Genomic DNA, 20037 nt, shown 5'->3' with positions numbered 1-20037 from the left:
TGGACTGCGGCCTGAAATTCTGGCCTTCAGTAGCTACCAAAATCTCATCTGAATGGTTTTGTTGTCTCCAACAAATGCATTTTTGTTTCTTACAGTTAGTTGTAAAGCTTTTCCTGATGAGGAATAGGTACTGACTTTTTGGCTTTGACCCAATGTGTCTATTTATGAAAAGGGCAAGGTGTAAATCAGAAGAGTGCCAAAATGATTTAAAAAGGGAAGGAACCGTAATACATTCCCAGATAAAGGAAGAAGGGGAACAGCGACACCCAATTAGGCTGAAGTTATTCTGAGATGACACAAAGCTTGCTTCTTTATTGACTTACAATTTCAGATTATTTTAAGCAGACATGGAAAAAGATATCTAACATGCTAAGGGGCAATAAAAGAAAGCCTTGAGGTAGTAAACCCAAAGTTTTAAACATTAGGAAACTTTTCAAGAAGATAAAACCCATTCAAGAAAATATCATCGGACATTACCTTCAGCCTTCTGAGTCTCAAAGGGCAATTCTTAACACTTCTTTTGTGTGGCTGTAAAAAGAAATACTTAAAATTAGAAGTCTGCTAAGGAAACAATTTAGATTTCCATAAGATCTTTATGAGTTTGTGTATGTCAACTAATGTGTATAGTTTTAAAAAAAAGGCTGACACGTTTCTTTGTATATGTGCAGAACTAGCACTCAGTAAAAGAGGCACAAATATATAAGGTAAACCACTGTTTGCACACGGTTTATACGGAGAATATTTATTATAGTATCATTAGAAGCTTTCTTAATTTATACAAAGGTTTTTACATTTATATTTTTATAATTAAAAAAACAAATGTCCAAGTCTTTATCCCACTTATTTCTTTATTCTTAAATATTTTGCAAAAATCTACTATGTATAATATACTGGTAAGCATTGGTGAGTTAGAAAGTATACAAGATAAATAAGACTCAGGCCCTATCCTCCAAATCATTGAGGTTGGACAGATATGCATAAAAAAGATAATCCAAAGACAATAAAAAGTAAATGGGTAGAAAGAAATAGGGAGAAGAGAGTAACATGTTCAAAATAGCTTGAACTGGCCTACAGTACCTAATACATTGACATTAGAATATGGCTTTATGTTTCCTGTCTGAGCAAGCAAGGCTAATAGTAGGGTCCTATTCAGATTTGGAGGCAAGGATGTTAAACAAATGGATGAGTTACTTTTAAATTCCTTTCCATCCAAATGCATTCGATATTAGGTTGGTGCAAAAGTAATTGCGTTTTTTGCGATTATTTTTAACCTTTTAAACCACAATTACTTTTGCACCAACCTAATAGTACGGACTCAAAGCTGGGACTGGGAGCAGTAGAGCAGGCAGGATGTTGAGGTGCCTTTAAGGCCAATCTGGTGAGTCTGAATATGAAAAGATTTAACTAGAAACAACCCTCCTATTAAAAATTGAGTTTGATATTGTCTGTCCTTGGAAAGTGATCTAAATTTGCTATGAAATCTCAATGATGACCTTGCGGTCATATTTACTAATAATCTCCACAGAGATTCAGCCATTCGAAGTCTCAAAAGCAGTTTTACTAATGGAAATGCATACATAAACATAACCCAATCCTGCAAACCAATACATCTATAGTAAAAGACCCACTAAAATGAAAGGTAAGGATTTTAGTTGATTGGATCTTTAACATGCATAAACAATATTTTATAAAGGGAAAACAATCAAACAACAAACCAGCCAGTAAACCAAAACAAACCTGAGTTTAGGCTGTACTAATAGATTAATTGGATCCAGAAAATGAAGGTGATAGTCCTGTTATGTTTAGGATGCATGAGTAATAAATATCACACTCATTCTGCAACACCAAACTTTAGAAGAGGCACTGAAAATTAGAATCTGTTAGGAGGACTGAGATACGAACCATTCATTTTGGATAAACAGAGGATAGCTAGGAATGGAAAAGAAAAAAAAAATGTTTGGATTATAGGGATGAGGTAGGGAAGGACATTTAGGAAAAAATTAATTTGGCCATTACATGATATGTTAAAAAAGTAATTATTATTTATTTATTGTCTGTCTCCCCTATTACAATGAAAGTTCCATAAGGTCAGGCACTGTCTTTTTTATGGTATTCCCCATTTCCATGAATAGTGTCTGCCACATAGTAGGAGATCAATGAATATTTATTGAATGAAAGAATGAACAGCCTAAACAATCTATGAAACAGGCACTAAGTCTCCAGCTATTTACAGATAAAGAAATTTAGGTTTAAGGAAGTTAAATGTTATGAATTAAACTTTGCCTTTTGCAACTCCAAACTTCTACAACCCATTGTTTATAGTCTTCCACTCAATATTCATTCTAGCAGAGCATACAAGCAATAAGCAAATAAATTGTTAGACTTACGTCATATAATTAGTAGTGTGAAGGCAAACAAAACAAGGTAACAATATTGAGTTACATGGGCTATTTTAGACAGGTTAGCTTCTCAGAGATGACACTAGAAAATGCCTGAGAGAAGTGAGAGAGCTAGTCAAAAAAATATCTGGAGGACTATAAGGGCTCTTATAAGGATTAAACGAGATACATATTACCTTTCTCAGTGTAATGGCTAGCACACAGCCAACAGTATTCTCAATAACTATTATTTTACTATGTTGCTATTGTTTTAGAAATGGTAAATTCCCCCACTAGATTATAAATTTGTCAGACAGTCATTCATTTTTATTTCCCTACAGCTCCTTAAACAGTGCCTAGCAAAAATTCAATAAACATTTATAGAATTGAAAATAGGAAGACACAATTACCAGTTCATTAATTAGAAAAAGTAAACAGACTATATGAATATGAAAAAGACCATATTTCATATGCCTGAATCAATTTAATTCTGTTAAATCAATGTCGCTTAATAATTAATCATTTCTGGATTAAAAAGAAAGAAAAAAGGGAAAGCTATATAAAATGGCTACAGCCAGTAAGTCATAGATTGTTAAAAAAGAATAAGGAAGAATCATAAAACAATGAAGTTTTTAATATTAGACCACTGTCTTGACCATTAATACACTTTTCTTGTGCAAGTAGTCTACTACACAGGGATCTGATTCATTTATATGTTCCTATTACAGGCACAGGGCCTGATATATAGCAGTCAATAAATCTTTGTTGAACTGAATTGAACTAAAATTATCTTTAGTAGTTCTGATGCTTTAAAGCTAGTTCAAATTAATAATAATAATAATAATAATACAAAATAGGAGATTACAAAAGAAAAAATGTCACGTGTTAGGTTTTGGCCCTGCAACAAAGGAGTAAAGAACAAGGTTAGTTTTAACCAAAGATTGAAATATATGCATAAGTGACAGTGTGATATTGGCAGTAAAAGAGACCGATCACTAGAACAGATCATAGGACTCCAGTATGTGATAAATACTACAGGTAGTATTTCCAGTGTTGAGATAACTATATGGAAAACAAAAATTCTCTTCTCTGCTCCTTACCAGGCACCAAAATATAAATCAGATTGCTATATCTCAATATAATAAGTAAAATAGTTAAAGAGCTTTAAGAAAACATGTATATAACCTTCTGAACTCCAACATGAGAAGGCCTTTTGAGGCACGTAGCAGTAATATATATATATATATATATATATATATATATATATATATATATGCACAAAGATTTATGAATTTCACTACTTAAAATAAAACATTTTTCACAAGTCCCAAAATATCTTCAACAAAGTAAGAGGCCAACAACAAATAAAAATAAATATATTCATGCATAGGATATTAATAGGGTTAATAGTCTTTATCTATAAGTAAATAAATGAAACAAATCTCATTTTTTCAAATCAACAGGCAATTCATAATAGAGAAACACAAGCTAATATATATATGGAATAATATCAATGTGTAATAGCAATGAAAGAAATGTAAATTAAAGTAACCTAAATATTCCAGGATAGTGAACTGGTTAAATAAATTATATGTGATATAGTAAGCTTTTATTAAATATGGCAGATAAAAATTTACAATATGCCATTATGTCTAAAAAGCAGATTGTAAAATAACAATAAGATACAATTTTTAATAATTTGTTTATATATAATATACACATATATAGACTATGCACAATGGTTGGTCATATGTATATATAAATGTAGTTCTGTATGTATATGTGTATGTATTAGAAAAAACATATATGTATTAGAAAAAGCATGTAGCCACCTGTAAACTAAATTAATCCTAGTACTTAGCTCAGATATTAAGATTATGGCAAATATATTTCTTCTTACAATCCCTGTCCTAATTTTCTACAAGAAACACAAATTACCTTTTATAAACAAAAAAAAGTACTGAAACAAGACACTTGCTGTATGTTGCAGAAAAACATTAGATAATATATTATTAGATTTCCTGAATGTAAAGAAAGCCATTTGAAAATATCTTCCTGTCCCTATTTCTGGTAAAGGCTCCCTCTGTTAACTGCATAGATTAAATTTTATAACACATTAGGACAAAGTGAATAGAAACTGCTAAAGACTATTTTCTATCAATAATTACAGAAAACTAGTCTTCATTAAATAAAAACTTAAATATGAAGTTTGGCTGTATCTCATCAAAATTGGCAAATGAAAACCAATTTATAATCTTTAAAGAACATCAGAAAGAATCTGTACATTCATGGTCAAGAGGACAGATGCATCCCTTCTAAGATTGGAAAAGACTAATTTAGGTCTAGTCCATCCATAATGGTGCTTCTTGAAGTGGAGGTATTCGTTCTGGCTTTGGGTATTATCAGAGTTTTTAAAATACCAGAGAAACCTGATAAGTTCTATGGTAGACTTCTTCTAAGCATCTATAAAAGTGACCTGGCTAAACCCCACTAAAGCCATCTAAAATCAAATTGAATTCCATTGAGCCACAGTTCTAGAGAAACAACAAAAGACCATTCACTTGATTCAATTATACTTGCTGTTAGGTATTTCAGTTTCCCTTCCACACAGAGGGGAAAAGTTCAGAGAGATTATGCACTAAATACTGCTTTTAACCCTAAAATCCAATCAATTTTTTTTCTCACTTGTCCCTTTAAAAGTAACCCAAGCCCCCTTCCTTTATTATGTACAACTTTATTCTGTTTATTTTTATTTCCCAACAGCTGAATGCCTTAAATAAATTCTTAAAATCAACACACCAACAAATAAATAAATTAAAACTCAATGACTATAAAAAAGTACACAGTCTAACCTGCTTAATTTTTAACAGGTAAACAGAATGCATTTCTGAATTATTTACTTAATCTCCCTCAACTAAAAACTTTAAAGTTTTTGAGCTTGGAATGTATACCCTTTCTAAGGATCCATAAAACAATTATTTTTAAATATTCTATTAAGCCATTTTAATAAAAGCAATTAAAAGAACACCAGAGTAAAAGTGAATTTAAACATCTGCAAAGTGCATTAGAAATACAAAACATTTTTAAGATTTCAGAGGTCAGTAAAAATTCCTTCATGCCAACTTTCCCTTGTCCTCTTTCAGATACTTTAGTTTATAATACCTTTGAACAAAATGAGTAGAAATATTCTGAACTAAATTATATTGATGAGACTGATACAATAATGGTTTTGGAGCAAACATTTATAGAATGCTCTTACTCCTAAGCATATCATAAGAAATATACGATTATGAAGGAGAAAAAGAAAGAATGAACAGTAGACAAAAATCACCATTTTCTCTGGATGAAACCAGCTCAGCTAATGTACTGAAGAATGATTGTGCTAGATGCAAGTAAACATCAATTACCTGAAATGCTGGTTAAATTTTCCAGCTAGCTAAGGGTGAATAAAGTTTTCATTTTGATCCTTTAAACTAAAAATCTAAGGTATGCTAGTACATTTATTTTGCCTTGGTAAACAGGTATTATAATTTTATCTTCATTAAAGATGAACGTTTTATACTACCTTAGAGGATGGTTCTTAACTTTTTTTTTGGGGGGGGTCATAAGTCCCTCTGAAATGTAATGAAAAGCAAGAATCTATTTCTCTAGAAAAATGTACATGTTCACAAAATTTTGTATAAAGTTTCTGGGAGCGAGGATCCCACATAAAGACCACTTGCCTTCCACTTTTACAGAATTCGAAATACATATACATAGGGGACTGTACCGCCTGCACAGTGACTCCAGGACACAACAAGGATTTTAAAGTTGCTTTATGAAGACATCCCTAATAATGCATTATTTTCTTATGATGTCTCCTTTTTTCTAAAAGGGAAGTGGAAAAAAACAATTCTGTTTAACTTCGTCTTGGTTCAAGTTAAATGTTCACCACCCAGAGTCAGCTATCCTTCCATCACCATATACTTGACCCCATTTTCCACCTTCTATCGTCCCCCTAATGCAATATACAGATGACGTATTATAGAAACGCACATTTGAAACCTATGTAATTTTACTAACCAATGTCACCCCAATAAATTTAATAAAAAATTTTTTTAAATGATACCTAAAAAAATTGGAAACAAAAGTAAATGTGAATCTCCTTTCGGGACAGTTGCACTATCAGTGCTTGAGCTTTAAAACAAAATAATGCTGTTTTCAAATCATTCGACATTCTAGAAGTGGCAACAATGTTCTTATACTTTTGTGACTCTCAGAGGAGGCAAGGTCAAAGAGAAAGCTACTTAATGTTTATCTTTACTTCTAAAGATTATCAGATAATAGCAAATACATAAGTATTCCTTGTATTTAGGTTTTGTCCTAAGTGCTTTTATGTACGAGTATATTTACTTATTTAAGCCTCACAAAAACTCTAGGAGGTACCCTGTTTCCACGAAAATAAGACCTAGCCAGACCATCAGCTCTAATGCATCTTTTGGAGCAAACATTAATATAAGACCCAGTATTATATTATATTATATTATATTATATTATATTATATTATATTATATTATATTAAGACCCGGTCGTGTACCAACCTTATATTTTGAGTAATCCCATGAAGAGCAAAGGCTGATAACAAGAGAGAAAGAGAGACAGAGAGTGAGAGACAGAGAGAGAGAGGGAGAGAGAGAGAGGAGAATCCCATTTTTACAGTTTGTACAGGAACATCTTCAGTTATAAATTTATTCCATTTAATTTTTATTGAATTACGCCCTACATATAAATGCAATCAAGCAGGTGTGAGGGACAAACAGTAAGGGCAAAATAAGGCAGAATGTTCAGAGTACTGACAAAATGGTTCAAGATCAGATATACAGTGAAGAAAGTACAGCACGAGGAATACAGAAATGCAGATGCAAGACTACAAAACAAAGAACCTTGGTAACTGAGGCAACTTTTCATCATTAGACCCAGGGACTTTTATGGAGTAACTGATTCCAGTGCAGCCAAGCCAGCTGGGAATGAAAACCTGGTTGAAATAGAAAGTACGCTTGGAATACAATATCATCCTCAGCTCCTTCTGTCTCTAAACCTTCCCACATACCATAATAAAACAAATATTCGGAAATCAACTAGTTATTGCCTTATTCCCCATAATGATTCTACAGTATCAAATCCTACATGCTTGGCTTTCAAAGTCTTCCATAATCTGGTTCCATTATGTATCCGCTCTTCCAAAGAATGCAGAAATTGTGCCCTCTAATCCAATCAGATAAGATTTTAAACCGATATACATTGACTTAGCAAACATTTATTGGGGCCTACAATGTGTCAAGGAGCGTTACTATAATTGAAATCTACATGGTCTTGGAGCTAAAGAACCAAGCGCTAGTCTCCACTGTCTCCAAAACGCTCAGTATATCAATGCTTTCGCCCTTCTCACTCTTCTCTTATTCCTATCCAGAGAACTATGAATGCCTTTCTCTTGGATTCAATAAAATTTGATTCAGATACCATCAATTCAATCACTTACATTTTAACTCAGACACCTACATTTCTGTTTAGAAAATAGTGATGATTTGGATACCTCAGAAAACATACAGAGGGCTAACCTTATACTCTGTTCCCACCAATATTCTCACACAGACACAAAACAGCGTAGATCTAAATTAACACCACACACACACACACACACACACACTCACTCTTTTCTAGGATACAGACATACTGCTCTTCTTTACATTCCTTTGTCAAACCACAAAAGTCTGGGGCTTTTGAACTTGTATGCCTGTGCCTGGCACATAGTAGGCACTCTAATAGCTGAAGAATGAAAAATTAAATCAATAAAATAACTAGGAAGTTAATAATTCAGCCATATATATTTATCAAGCACCTATATGCACAAGATGAATTATTTTTAACTAGAATCCCAAGCTGAAGAATGCTCAGCCCTTAACATAAGTGCATATGGGAGAATGGTCCAAGATAAATTTGACCACACTTATTTTGAAAGAGTTCTAAAAAAAATAGATTGTGACCTAAAATGTCTTGCTACTTCAGACTAACAACATTGTTTTCTTCCCCTGCAGTTCTCTTTGCATTCCCCCAGTAAGTCTATAGGTATGTCACCATTAACTTTTATGATGTCAAGAACATTTGAATGGAACTGAATGAAGGCAGTGATGCTGGAACATACCTCATTTTGGATCTTTATTGCTGAAATGGCTGTTTCAGTCGCCATGAAATGTTCAGGGTAAGACTGAACCTTAAGTGGAGTAACGAGTACAGCTTCATTCCCTCCATACAATGTACAAATACTCTACCTATGCTCCACTTGAAATAATGTAATTGCTTCTAACGGTCATATACATATACATACATGCCAGGGATTAGCAAATTTTCTCTAAAAGGCCACATGGTAAGTATTTTAGACTTTGTAGGTCTTATAGCTTCTATCTCAACTACTCAACTCTGTCACTATAGCATGAAAGCAGCCATAGGCAATAAATATACAATCAAAGAAGCATGCCTGTATTTCGATAAAATTTTATTTACAAAAACAAAGAGTGTGATCATCAGAGAACCACAAATCAAAAGATCTCACTTCATACCTGTTAGAATGGCTACTATTAAAGACAAGAAGAAATAACAAATGTTGATGAGGATGTGGAGGAAAGGAAACCTTTGTGCACTGTTGGTTGTAATGTACAGCCACTACGGAAAACAGTGTGGAGGTTCCTCAAAAAATTAGAAGTAGAACTACCTTATGATACAGCAATTCCACTTGCGGTAATGAACCAAAGGAAATAAAATCACTAAGTCAAAAAAGATATCTGCACTCTCATGCTCATAGCAGAATTATTTACAATAGCCAAGACATGAAAACAACCTAAGTGTCTGTTGATAGATGAATGGATGAAGAAAAAGTGGTGCACATATACAATGGAATGTTATTCAGCCATAAAAACAGAAGAAAATCCTGCCATTTGCACAACATGGATGGACCTTAAGGGCATTATAGCTACGTGAAATAAGTCAGACAAGATGGACAAATACCACATAACGTCCCTTATATCTAATGCAATCTTATTGAGTCTAAAAAAATAAACCGAAATCATATACAAAGAAAACAAACTGGTGATTTCCAGAGGTGGGGGTGATGGGGGGAAATGGGTAAAGGCGGTCGAAATGTACAAACTTCCAGTTATAAAATAAATAAGTCCTGGGGGTGTAATGTACATCATGATGACTATAGTTAATAATGCTGTATTATATATTTGAAAATTGCTAAGTGAGTAGATCTTCAAAGCTCTTATTATAAGAAAAATAATTGTAACTGTGCAGTGATGGTTGTTAACTAGACTTGTTGTGGTGATCATTCCACAATATATACATGTATTGAATCAATATGTCATCTGTGTGAAATCAATATAATGTTATGTGTCAATTATATCTATCAAAAAGGAGCGGGACAAATTTATTGACTCCTAATCTAACCCATTAGTGAAGCCTACAGAATTTCTATAGAATGGCTACTATTCTATAGATGAGACTTAGCAACAAAATTTATTTAGAAGGAGTGCTGGGAAGACTTATCCTAGTAGCTGCCTTTGCATGATATGCATGTTGATTTTACATAACTTGTATGAGTATTTAAGAGGACAGGTGAAGATTATGGGAGACGCAAACCCCTCAGGTAATCCTTGTTGCTGTCACCTAATCTCACAATCAATTTGGGAATAACCTTGGCATTAAATTTTGGCCTTATGTAGATTCATCATCTTGCCATAAATATGCAGTCTATCAGATTATTTGTATTCTAATTTTAGAATTATTTTTGAAAAGCTACAACAAATACTTGGTTGAAGTTTAAAACATACATTCCTGTTCTCCATACTAATTCTGCAATTCTATTTTAAACAACTATTAATTTTGTCAGACATGATTTGTTCATAATAAACTCATTTTGTTCATTGCTCATGACTCCTTTGTCTTCATGATGTTTACAGATTTCTCTTCCTGTTTTATTGAAAATGCTGTCAGGCCATTTCAATTTATATTTTCATTATGTCTATTATAAGAATTGTTGCTTCCTCAAAATCTTTTAGGTTTTCTAAATTTCCCCATTAGAATATACCTTCATATCTCCAAAATACTAAATACCTCTTTACCAGATTCTAGTTGATAACTATTTTCACATATTTTAAACTAATTAACGCTTCTCAAAATTGTATTCAAACACCAAAATAGCTACACAATTAAATTAAAACTTGGTGGGTCAAGATTCTAAATGATAGTACATTCATCCACATTGTCCTGAGATGTGTTATTTATTCATTAGTAACATTATCATTTTCTATTCTCTATCTTACAGTTGCTATAATAAATTCTACTGCCAATCAGCTTTCATTAAGTTATCAGCCCTTCTATTTGTGATAACCAATAAATTGTACTTTACTTCTCTGACATCCAATTCTGCTCTATCTGTTCTGGCTACATAAATCTCTAGAGCCTATGGTGTCAAAGTATTTTTTTTAGCTTCAACTAGGCTTTTGCAAAAATGCTAAAACTACAACATTTAAATGTAACGTTTACTGTTAAGTTACATCAGCATGTCATACAACCAAGAATTTTTAAATAAAATGAGAAAATATAAGGTTTTAGATACTATTATGAAAACTGCTTCAGTTGGATTCAGTCTTCAATAAATGAAAACACTTGAGAATCCTAGTAAAAGTAAACCTTGAGATATTTGAAATATCCATTCTAAATGATGGGAACATTTAGGTAATTGTCTGCAGAAAACAAGGATCAGGCTTTTTGAGGTCATAAAATGCTTGACCTTCCCAGGTAAGATGAATGCAGAAAGCTTACCACTAGATTACACAATAGGGGCAAGATTGTTGAATCTATCTGAAAAATAGCTGTTTTCAAAAGCTTCATAAAGTAACTGATTCATTAAAGAAATAATTGGAAAGATTCTTTCTCTTTCCTAATATGAAGGAGAATCACAAAGCGTTGCAATATTAGCAAAAAAGGATGAAGGATTCACATCTCACTTGTGAGACTTGAATACCTTTCTTACCTATTTTCTTGCTATGTATAGAGAATGCTGAAGAAAAGCAGTTCCGAAGGAACACAGGTTTGCTGATCCTGGGTTCCTGTTAATATCACATGATGGAATCGCAGCTTTCACATACAATCAAGTTGACAGTCACTCTGTACTCAGAGGGACCAATTTTCCCCTATAGTCATGAGTACAGCACAAATCTTACAGTGCCAAAAAACTAAGTCCAAATGTAAACCTCTCAACTTCACTCAGGTATCAGCAAAAAGCACCAGTTTAGTTACATGTGAAATGAAGTCAGGACCAAGGAGGTGAAGGGGAAGGCAGATTGGAATTAGTATAATCTATCTGCTTCTGCTACAGTTCATCTGCCTCACTGAAAAGAATTAAACCAACCTTGCCAAAGGTTTGTCTTGTTTAGGTATAAGCTGTCTTATCAATGCCATGTCGCCCATTCCCCATCCTCGGCCTATCTCTCCTCTCCTAAACTATCTTTTTCTTCATAATCTATTTCCATCTAAACACTTTAATCTCTTTTTCTCTCCTTCTCCTTTCTTCCCACTACACACACACACACACACACACACACACACACTGCATGATGTTAACTGTTAACTTAAAGGATAATTTATTTGAAAAAAGCACATATGATTGTTAATATGACAGCACAGAAGTATGTCAGCTACTGAACAATCAGGGCAACATAATCCAAATCAAGTGCCACATACATTAATATACTTACTGTACATCTTCTATAGGGGGATTACCATGCTGTAAACAACCTTTATAAATAATCACATAAAGATCCTAATTGACCTATTAGAGGTAAAGACAAGCTATTATGAAATGTAATAATTGAACTACATAGAGCAGATTCCACTGATGTGATTATACCCTGCTTTCACTTCAAACAGATATTTAGAATAACTTTGATAATTAAAAAATGAGCCAAGGTAGAATAAAAGATGTAAAGGAAAATCGCTGAGTGTCAGAAATGAAGAGAGAACTTAAATCTAGAGCGAAGGGTGGGGCTGAAGACTTGTTGGACTCTAGGGCATCATACTCATGCATACCCAGATATTTGGGGTGATATATGGAGTATTAGCACCAATACGTGGAAAACACACACGACATAAAACCAGTGAGAGGGGTAGAGCAGCAACTAAGACATGCTTATTAATGGATGCTCCACCCATAAGATTAGGAATAGAAAAATTCTACAGACTAGCATGGAGAAGCAATACAAAAACAGGAATTATTCTTATGGCTCAGAGTGGTAAAAAGTCAACTGAAAAAATATGAAACCCAGATATGTTCCATGGGCTTAGAAATCAGCATTTAAACTACATTTTTTGGACAGAAAATTCAAGTTTAAAAATTAACACAAAAATAATCAGGACTTGCTTCAGCTCTTATGGACACAGATCGGATCGATCATAAGACAGAAGGAAATGCTAAGTCACTTTGGAAGGACTCACAAGACTTTCATAGAAAACAATCTCCTTCAACTGAAAATGAGCTCACAACAATATCAGAAAATGCTATTTTTTGTTCATTCATTCAACAACTATTAATGTATATTAAATACCTGTCTTTGGTATTTTAGACCCAAAAGATATAGTAGTGAATAAAACACAATTCCTGCCTTCAGCAAGTTTATGTTCTAGGAACTCAAACAAAATGGGCAATTTCCTAGAAAAGTGTAATATACAAAATCAATACAATAAGAAATAGAAAAATAAATAACTTTATGGTCAACAATTGATGGCAAAATTGATATTAAGACTAGAGAACATGAGAAAGAAAAAGTATATGCAATCTCACTTAAGAACTTACATGTATAGTCAAAATGATAGAGTAGGTAAACTCTGTGCTTGCTCCTCCCATGACCACATCAAAATTACAACTGAACAACAGAACATAAATATAAAATATAATGTCCAGTACTAATAAATGTCACAAGGAAAAAGCAGCATAAAAGAAAAGAGAGTGAAGATATGGAGAAGCAGGTATCTTAGAAAGAATGTTAACAGAAAGTCTTTCTAAGGAGGTGAAATTCCAGCAGAACAATGAACAAAGTGAAGGAGTGAATCATGACGCAGAAGAAACTTCAACAGCTGAGAAAAATAATATTAGTAAAGATACAGAAGATTTAACAATATAATTAATCATTTTGAACTAAGTGATGTGAAGAAGTTTCCTCTCAAGGATTGCATGTTCTTTCCAAAAAAATGTGTAGTATTTATAAACTTTAACAATTATTGATTCACTAAAAGAAGTCTCAACAAACACCAAAGAATTTATATTATACAAACCATGCTATCTAACCAAAATGCAACAAAATCAGAAATTAACACAAAAAGAAGGATTAAAAATCCCTACATATGTGGAAACTAAGAAACATATTAATAAATAATCCATGAGTCAAAGAAAAAATCATAATGGAAATATTAAATATTTAAAACTGAACAATAAAGACATTACATATCAAAACCTGTGGGATGCAGCTAAAGTGGCACTTAGTGGAATATTTATGGCCTTAAATGCATATATTAGATGTTACAAAGTAGTAAAATTAATTAGTTGAGGATTTAACTTAGCAAGTTAAAAATAATAGCAGAATAAAGCCAAATGAAGGAGAAGGAAATAAATAATAAAGATTAGAAGAAAAAAATAGTGGCACAGAATGAATATACAATAGAAAGACAAAACTGGTTTAAAAAGACAAAACTGATCCTTTAAAAAGACAAATAGAATGTTAGCCTAAACCATATGAAATTGACAAAATTCAACCTAATAATAAAACCTGTACTGATCAAATTATTATTGATCATTATTTATTCATTAATTATTAAGCAACAAAAAAGGCACTCTTTAGACACATTAGGAATGAAGAGAATGCATCTCATATGATAGAAGAAACATTAAATATAAGAGAATATACCAAACAACTATTAATAAATGGTAATCAATTTACAAACTCAAATAAAATGGGCAATTTCCTAGAAAAATGCAATATTCAACATCAATACAATAAGAAATAGAAAAATGAATAACTTTATGGTTAATAATTGATAGCAAAATTGATACTAAAACTAGAGAACATGAGAAAGACAAAGTACATGAAATCTCATTTAAGAATTTAGATGCCTAGTCAAAATGGTAGAGTAGGTAAACTCTGTCCTTGCCTCTTCCCACGACCACATCAAAATTGCAACTAAACAAGAGACCCATCACTGAGAACCACCTGAAGTCTAGGTGCACAGAAGTTCTATAACTAAGGGAATACAGAAGAAGCCACAGCAAGACTGGTGGAGGAGTAGGGACTCAGAACAGGCTGGTCTCACATTAACAGTATGGTAGTTAAAAATTGGGAGAGGTGTCTCAGCTGCAGAGGGGACCCCTGAGGAGCGAGAGCTCCCAGTCTGACACCAGGTTCCCCAGCCCTATGTTCCAGTGCTAGTGAAGAAGTATCCCCATAACTTCTGGCTGCAAAAAACAGTGGAGATTGTGACCAAGGGGACTGTGGCTGAGTGAGACAGGAGGGCTGCTGGAGTACCAGATGTTCCTCTTAAAGGGGCCATGCACAGTCTTACTTACGGTGAGCTCCAGTGTAGGGCAACAGCTTGAAAAGTGGCAGGGATATATTTGAAGGAACTGAATTGTCTGGCTTTAGGGCAAGGGCTGGAGGGGTAGCTTTCTCCAAGATAGAAGAGCTGATTGAAGCCAATGGTCCTTTGGTGAGCTCTCCCAGACACCTGGCCTGCAGGCATAGGCAGGCACCAAGTCTGAGTCTCCATTTATGTAGATAGCAACATTCACCCTGCCCTGGTGATTCCCTGAGACCCTACCCCACGAAACTTGTGAGCTCACCTGACACTTCTAGTGGCATTTCCATACAACAGTCAGCGTTGGCTTATGCTTCACACTTTCCTAAAATCTCTAAAAGGTTCACAAATCCCAAACAAGCAACATTTGACACTGGTGTGTCCAGTTCTTCTGGCTAAGTGGCCCCAAGTATGGCACCTGTGGCAGCCAGACTCAGTTCGTAGCTTAGTCTCTACTAGGCACCTCCAATCCCAGCACAAGGGACATACATCTGAAGATAACTTTGTAGCTCATACCAGGTGGTCCCAAGCAGGACACAGGCAGTGGTTGACGTTGGCCTGCACCAGAACCTCCCAAGAGGGCCCAGAACCAACACACCTGGTGGCCAGATTCACACCACCCCAGACATCACCCAACCATCTCCATAAATGACACACCTAAAGAGCAGAATTGGCAGGCACCAGGGCCCCAGTAAAGCGACTCCTGCTCTGTTGGGTCAGCCTATGCACAACAGCTCCTCTGCTGTAGTCACAACCAGTCCTCACAGCTAATCAGCCTGAGGGTGAATCCCTTCCACTGACGTACCAAAAGCAACTAAGACTCAACTATAACTGAAGGGCACACACAATACACAAAAGGGACACACCTGGAGCACCTGCCTTAGGTGATGAGGGAGACTGTCTAATAAGACCAGGAGACATATCAGGTCTACCTAATACATAGAAACAAAAACAGAGAGACGACCAAAATGAGGAGACAAAGAAACATGTCCCAAATGAAAGAAAAGGGAGACAAGTATTCTACCAGATGCAGAGTTCAAAACAGTTTATAAGGATGCTCAATGATCTCAGAAAAAACTTCAACAAAGAGATCGAAAAAATAAAAATGGTAATAGAAAACATAAAAAGAACCAGTCAGAAAAAAGAATACAATAACTGAAATGAAGAATAAATTAGAAGGAATCAACAGTAGAACCGATGAAGCAAAGGATCAAATCAGCAATTTAGAAGATAAGGTAGTAGGAAACACCCAATCAGAACAGCAAAAAGAATCCAAAAAATGAGGACAGTTTAAGGGGCGTCTGGGACAACATCAAACATAACAACATTCTCATCATAGGGGTACAGAAGAAGAGAGAGAGTAAGGAACTGAAAATCTATTTGAAGAAATAATGACAGGACATTTCTCTAACCTAGTGAAGTAAATAAATATACAAATCCAGGAAGCACAGAAAGTCCCAAAAAGAATGAACCGAAAGAGGACCACATCAAGACACATCATAATTAAAATGCTAGAGGTTAAAGACAAAGAGAAAAATCTTAAAAGTAGCAAGAGAAAAGCAGTTAGTTACCAACAGGAGAGCTCCCATAAGACTGTCAGCTGATTTCTCAATAGAAACTTTGCAGGTCAAAAGTGATTTACATGAAATATTCACAGTGATGAAAAGCGAGGACCTACAACCAAGATTACTCTACCCAGCAAGGCTATCATTCAAAATTGAAGGACAAATAAAGAGCTTCCCAGACAAGAAAAAGCTAACGGAACTCACCACCACCAAACCAATATTACAAACAACATTAAAGGGACGTCTTTAAGAAGAAGAAAGGTGTGGGGGAAGAACATAAATATGAATAATGAAATAGCAATAACTACATACCTATCAATAATTACCTTAAATGTAAATAGAATAAAAGACATAGGGTGGATGAACAGATAAGAAAACTAGACTTATGCTGCCTACAAAGGACCAACTTCAGGTCAAAAGACACACACAGATTGAAAGGAAAGGGATGGGAAAAAATAATTAATGCAAATGGAATGAAAAAAGCTGGGGTAACATTACTGATATCAGACAAAATAGACTTTAAACAAAGGCTATATAACATGAGACAAAGACAAACCAGTTCTGGGTATTTATCCAAAACAACTCAAAACACTAATTTGAAAGGACATATGCATCCCATGTTCATTGCAGCATTATTTACAATAGCCAAGATATGGAAGCAACCTAAGCTCCCACTGATGGACAAATGGATAAAGAAGAGATGGTACATATATACAATGGAATATTACTCGGCCATAAAAAAGAATGAAATCTTGTCTTCTACAACAATATGGATGAACCTACAGGGTATTACGCTAAGTGAAATGTGTCAGACAGAGAAAGACAAATGCCATGTGATTTCACTTTTATGTAGAATTTAAAAATAAATGAACAAGCCAAACAGAAACAAACTCATAGATACACAGAATATTTTGGTAGTTGCCAGATGTGAGGGGGTTTGGGGGATGGGTGAAAAGGGGAAGGGATTAAGATGTGCAAATTGCCAGTTATAGAAACAGTCACAGGGATGTAAGGTATAGCATAGGGAACATAGTTAACATTTTAATAACTATGGAGTGTGTCAGATGGATATTAGACTTAACAGGGTGATCACTTCGTAAGTTATATAAATGTCTAATCATTATGTTGTACACCTGAAACTAACATAATATTGCATGTCAACTGTAATTGAAAAATAAAAAAATTATTTAAAAAAACTTTGATGCAAAAATTCTAAATAAATAAGAGCAAACCAAATAAAGCAATGTGCATATGGGTACATATACATATAAATACATAATAATCAGAGAATTTATCCCAGGAATATAAGAATCGTTATGTAAGAATATGTTAAGTGATACATGCCATATTTAGAGATTAAATTAGAAAAACTATTGTTCTGTCAATATAAGCAAAAAACAAAACAAAACAAAACAAAACAAACATTATAAACATGAATAAAAGACAAACAATAGATTAAGAGAAGGTATTTGCAACACACATAATCAACAAAAAATTTCTATTCAGAATACGTAACAAGCTAAAAGAAATCAGTAAGAAAAAACATAAACATTACAATTTTTCAAACTGCTTAGAGAATACAAACAAAAAAATCATAGAAAATAAAATCTGATTGGCCAAGAAGAATATGAAGAGAAGCTCAACATTACTTAAAAGAAGTAAAATTAAAGTAGCAAACAGATGACACTTTTAGTCTTCTCTTTCATAAAAAACTTAAAAGTATGTCAGTATTTGGCGTTGGAGAGCTCAGAAATATTTAGAGAGCAATTTTCCATTACTTTTTAAACTTAAACATGTGTATTACCTAAACCCAGAAATTCAAATAGAAAAATTATCTTACAGACATGTACAGAAGTACATATTTACAAAAATATTTATTGAAACACTGTAATAGAAAATAAAAAAGAGAGGAAGGAAAAGAAAGGAAAGGAAAGAAAAGGAAGAGAAGAATGAAATAACAAACAAAAGAACATATGAAATACAAGGGGAGGGGAGGGGAGGGGAGGGGAGGGGAGGGGAGGGGAGGGGAGGGGAGGGGAGGGGAGGGGAGGGGAGGGGAGGGGAGGAGGAAGGAAAGAAAGAAAGAAGGGAGGGAGGGAGGGAGGGAGGGAGGAGTGATCATACAGGGTCCAGGTAGGGAACACAAAACACACTCAAAAGGGGTGATTGCATCGAGTGTAATAAAGGGACTAGTTACTAAGGTTTGGTTAGGGCAAAGGGAAACCAACAAGGAACGGTGGAGCAGGAAGCTGTTTCTGCCCTTGGACATGAAGTGACCCTGGAAGGACTAGGTCCCAGAAAAAGTAGCTGGAACGCTCAGAGGAGGAGCTGCGGTCTTAGACGAGCACAGTGACCGCCATTGCCCGGGGGTGACCTTTCTCTCCTCCTGCCTCCAGTCTCCTGCCAGCGCTTCACGTTGGCCAGTCCCAACCAGAAACTGAAGGAAGGGAGCTGGGTTCACTTGGTGCCCAGCAGTCAGCCTCTGGGAGCACAGCAGGTGGGAAAGGAGGATGGAGAGTGCGTCTAAAGGGAGAAATGAGGAATATCCTGTACACCTTGCCAACTCTTAGAAGGATGCTCTAATCACATTTTTCCCATGGCAGGGTCAGCTCATTTCTAATGGGCATTAGTTAGGCACCATAATTATTAATGATCTCTAACTTCTGTGAAAAAAAACTAGGGAAAAAAAGGGCTCAGTCCAAGTTGTAGAATTCCAACTACAGCATGAATTTCTGTGCTTTTTCAAAGGGTGCATTTGGAACTATTGGAGTGAACGGTGGGTGGCAGCAAACACCTGAGCTAGGGTCCCAGACGGCTGCCTCCCTGCACTGGGTTTAATGGAATGCTTTTGAGTCGAATGACTTGTAAATCATGAATATACTTTGCAGCTTGCCACAGGCCTCGCCACTTCCTAAGGTTATGCCCAGTTCTTTTTGTTTCTGTCTGGCTATTGAATGCTCTTGAGTCTGTGACCCTAGATCTAACCCTCAGGGGAGGGATTCGCAAAGTGTGGCAGGTAATAATTACCTAGGACCTTGTTAGAAATGCAGATGATCAGACTCCACTCCAGGTATACTGAGGAAGAAAGGGAGGGAGGGAGGGAGGGAGGGAGGGAGGGAGGGAGGGAAGAAAATAGAAGAATGAAGGTGAGGGAGGCAAAGAGGAAGGTAAGAGAAGAAACACAAATGTGGATCAATAGGAAATGAATAAACAGTGGCTCAGTCACACAATTAAATAATACACAGACTGTATACATATCTAAAATTCCTTGGGTCTATATGCACCAACATAGATAACTATGAATGAACATAATGTCAAGTGAAACCAAAATATGTTGCAGAAGGACCCAAAATTTCTCAGTTCACAAGAGCCCTCAGTGTCTCATTATTTTTTTTTTTACAGAGCCATTAGTGTCTTAGTAATGTTTTCACAGC

General features: G+C 34.8%; 1 protein-coding gene across 8 annotated transcripts in view; it reads right to left on the bottom strand.

Annotated features, from left to right (window-relative positions):
- Positions 1-20037, bottom strand: part of ZBTB20 (zinc finger and BTB domain containing 20) — a 777577-nt gene that overhangs the window by 628117 nt on the left and 129423 nt on the right. For all 8 annotated transcript variants that reach the window (XR_016019692.1, XM_074331585.2, XM_019734851.3 and 5 more), the window contains exon 2: positions 478-528. The gene's annotated coding sequence lies outside the window, so the exon portion shown is untranslated. The remainder of the gene's footprint in view (positions 1-477; positions 529-20037) is intronic.

Source organism: Rhinolophus sinicus, chromosome 17 (assembly GCF_057876585.1).
Source record: "Rhinolophus sinicus isolate RSI-liver-muscle chromosome 17, RSI-T2T, whole genome shotgun sequence".
Classification (NCBI taxonomy): domain Eukaryota; kingdom Metazoa; phylum Chordata; class Mammalia; order Chiroptera; family Rhinolophidae; genus Rhinolophus; species Rhinolophus sinicus.
The sequence above is the reverse complement of the archived record's forward strand: the minus strand, read 5'-3'. Positions and strand labels throughout refer to the sequence as shown.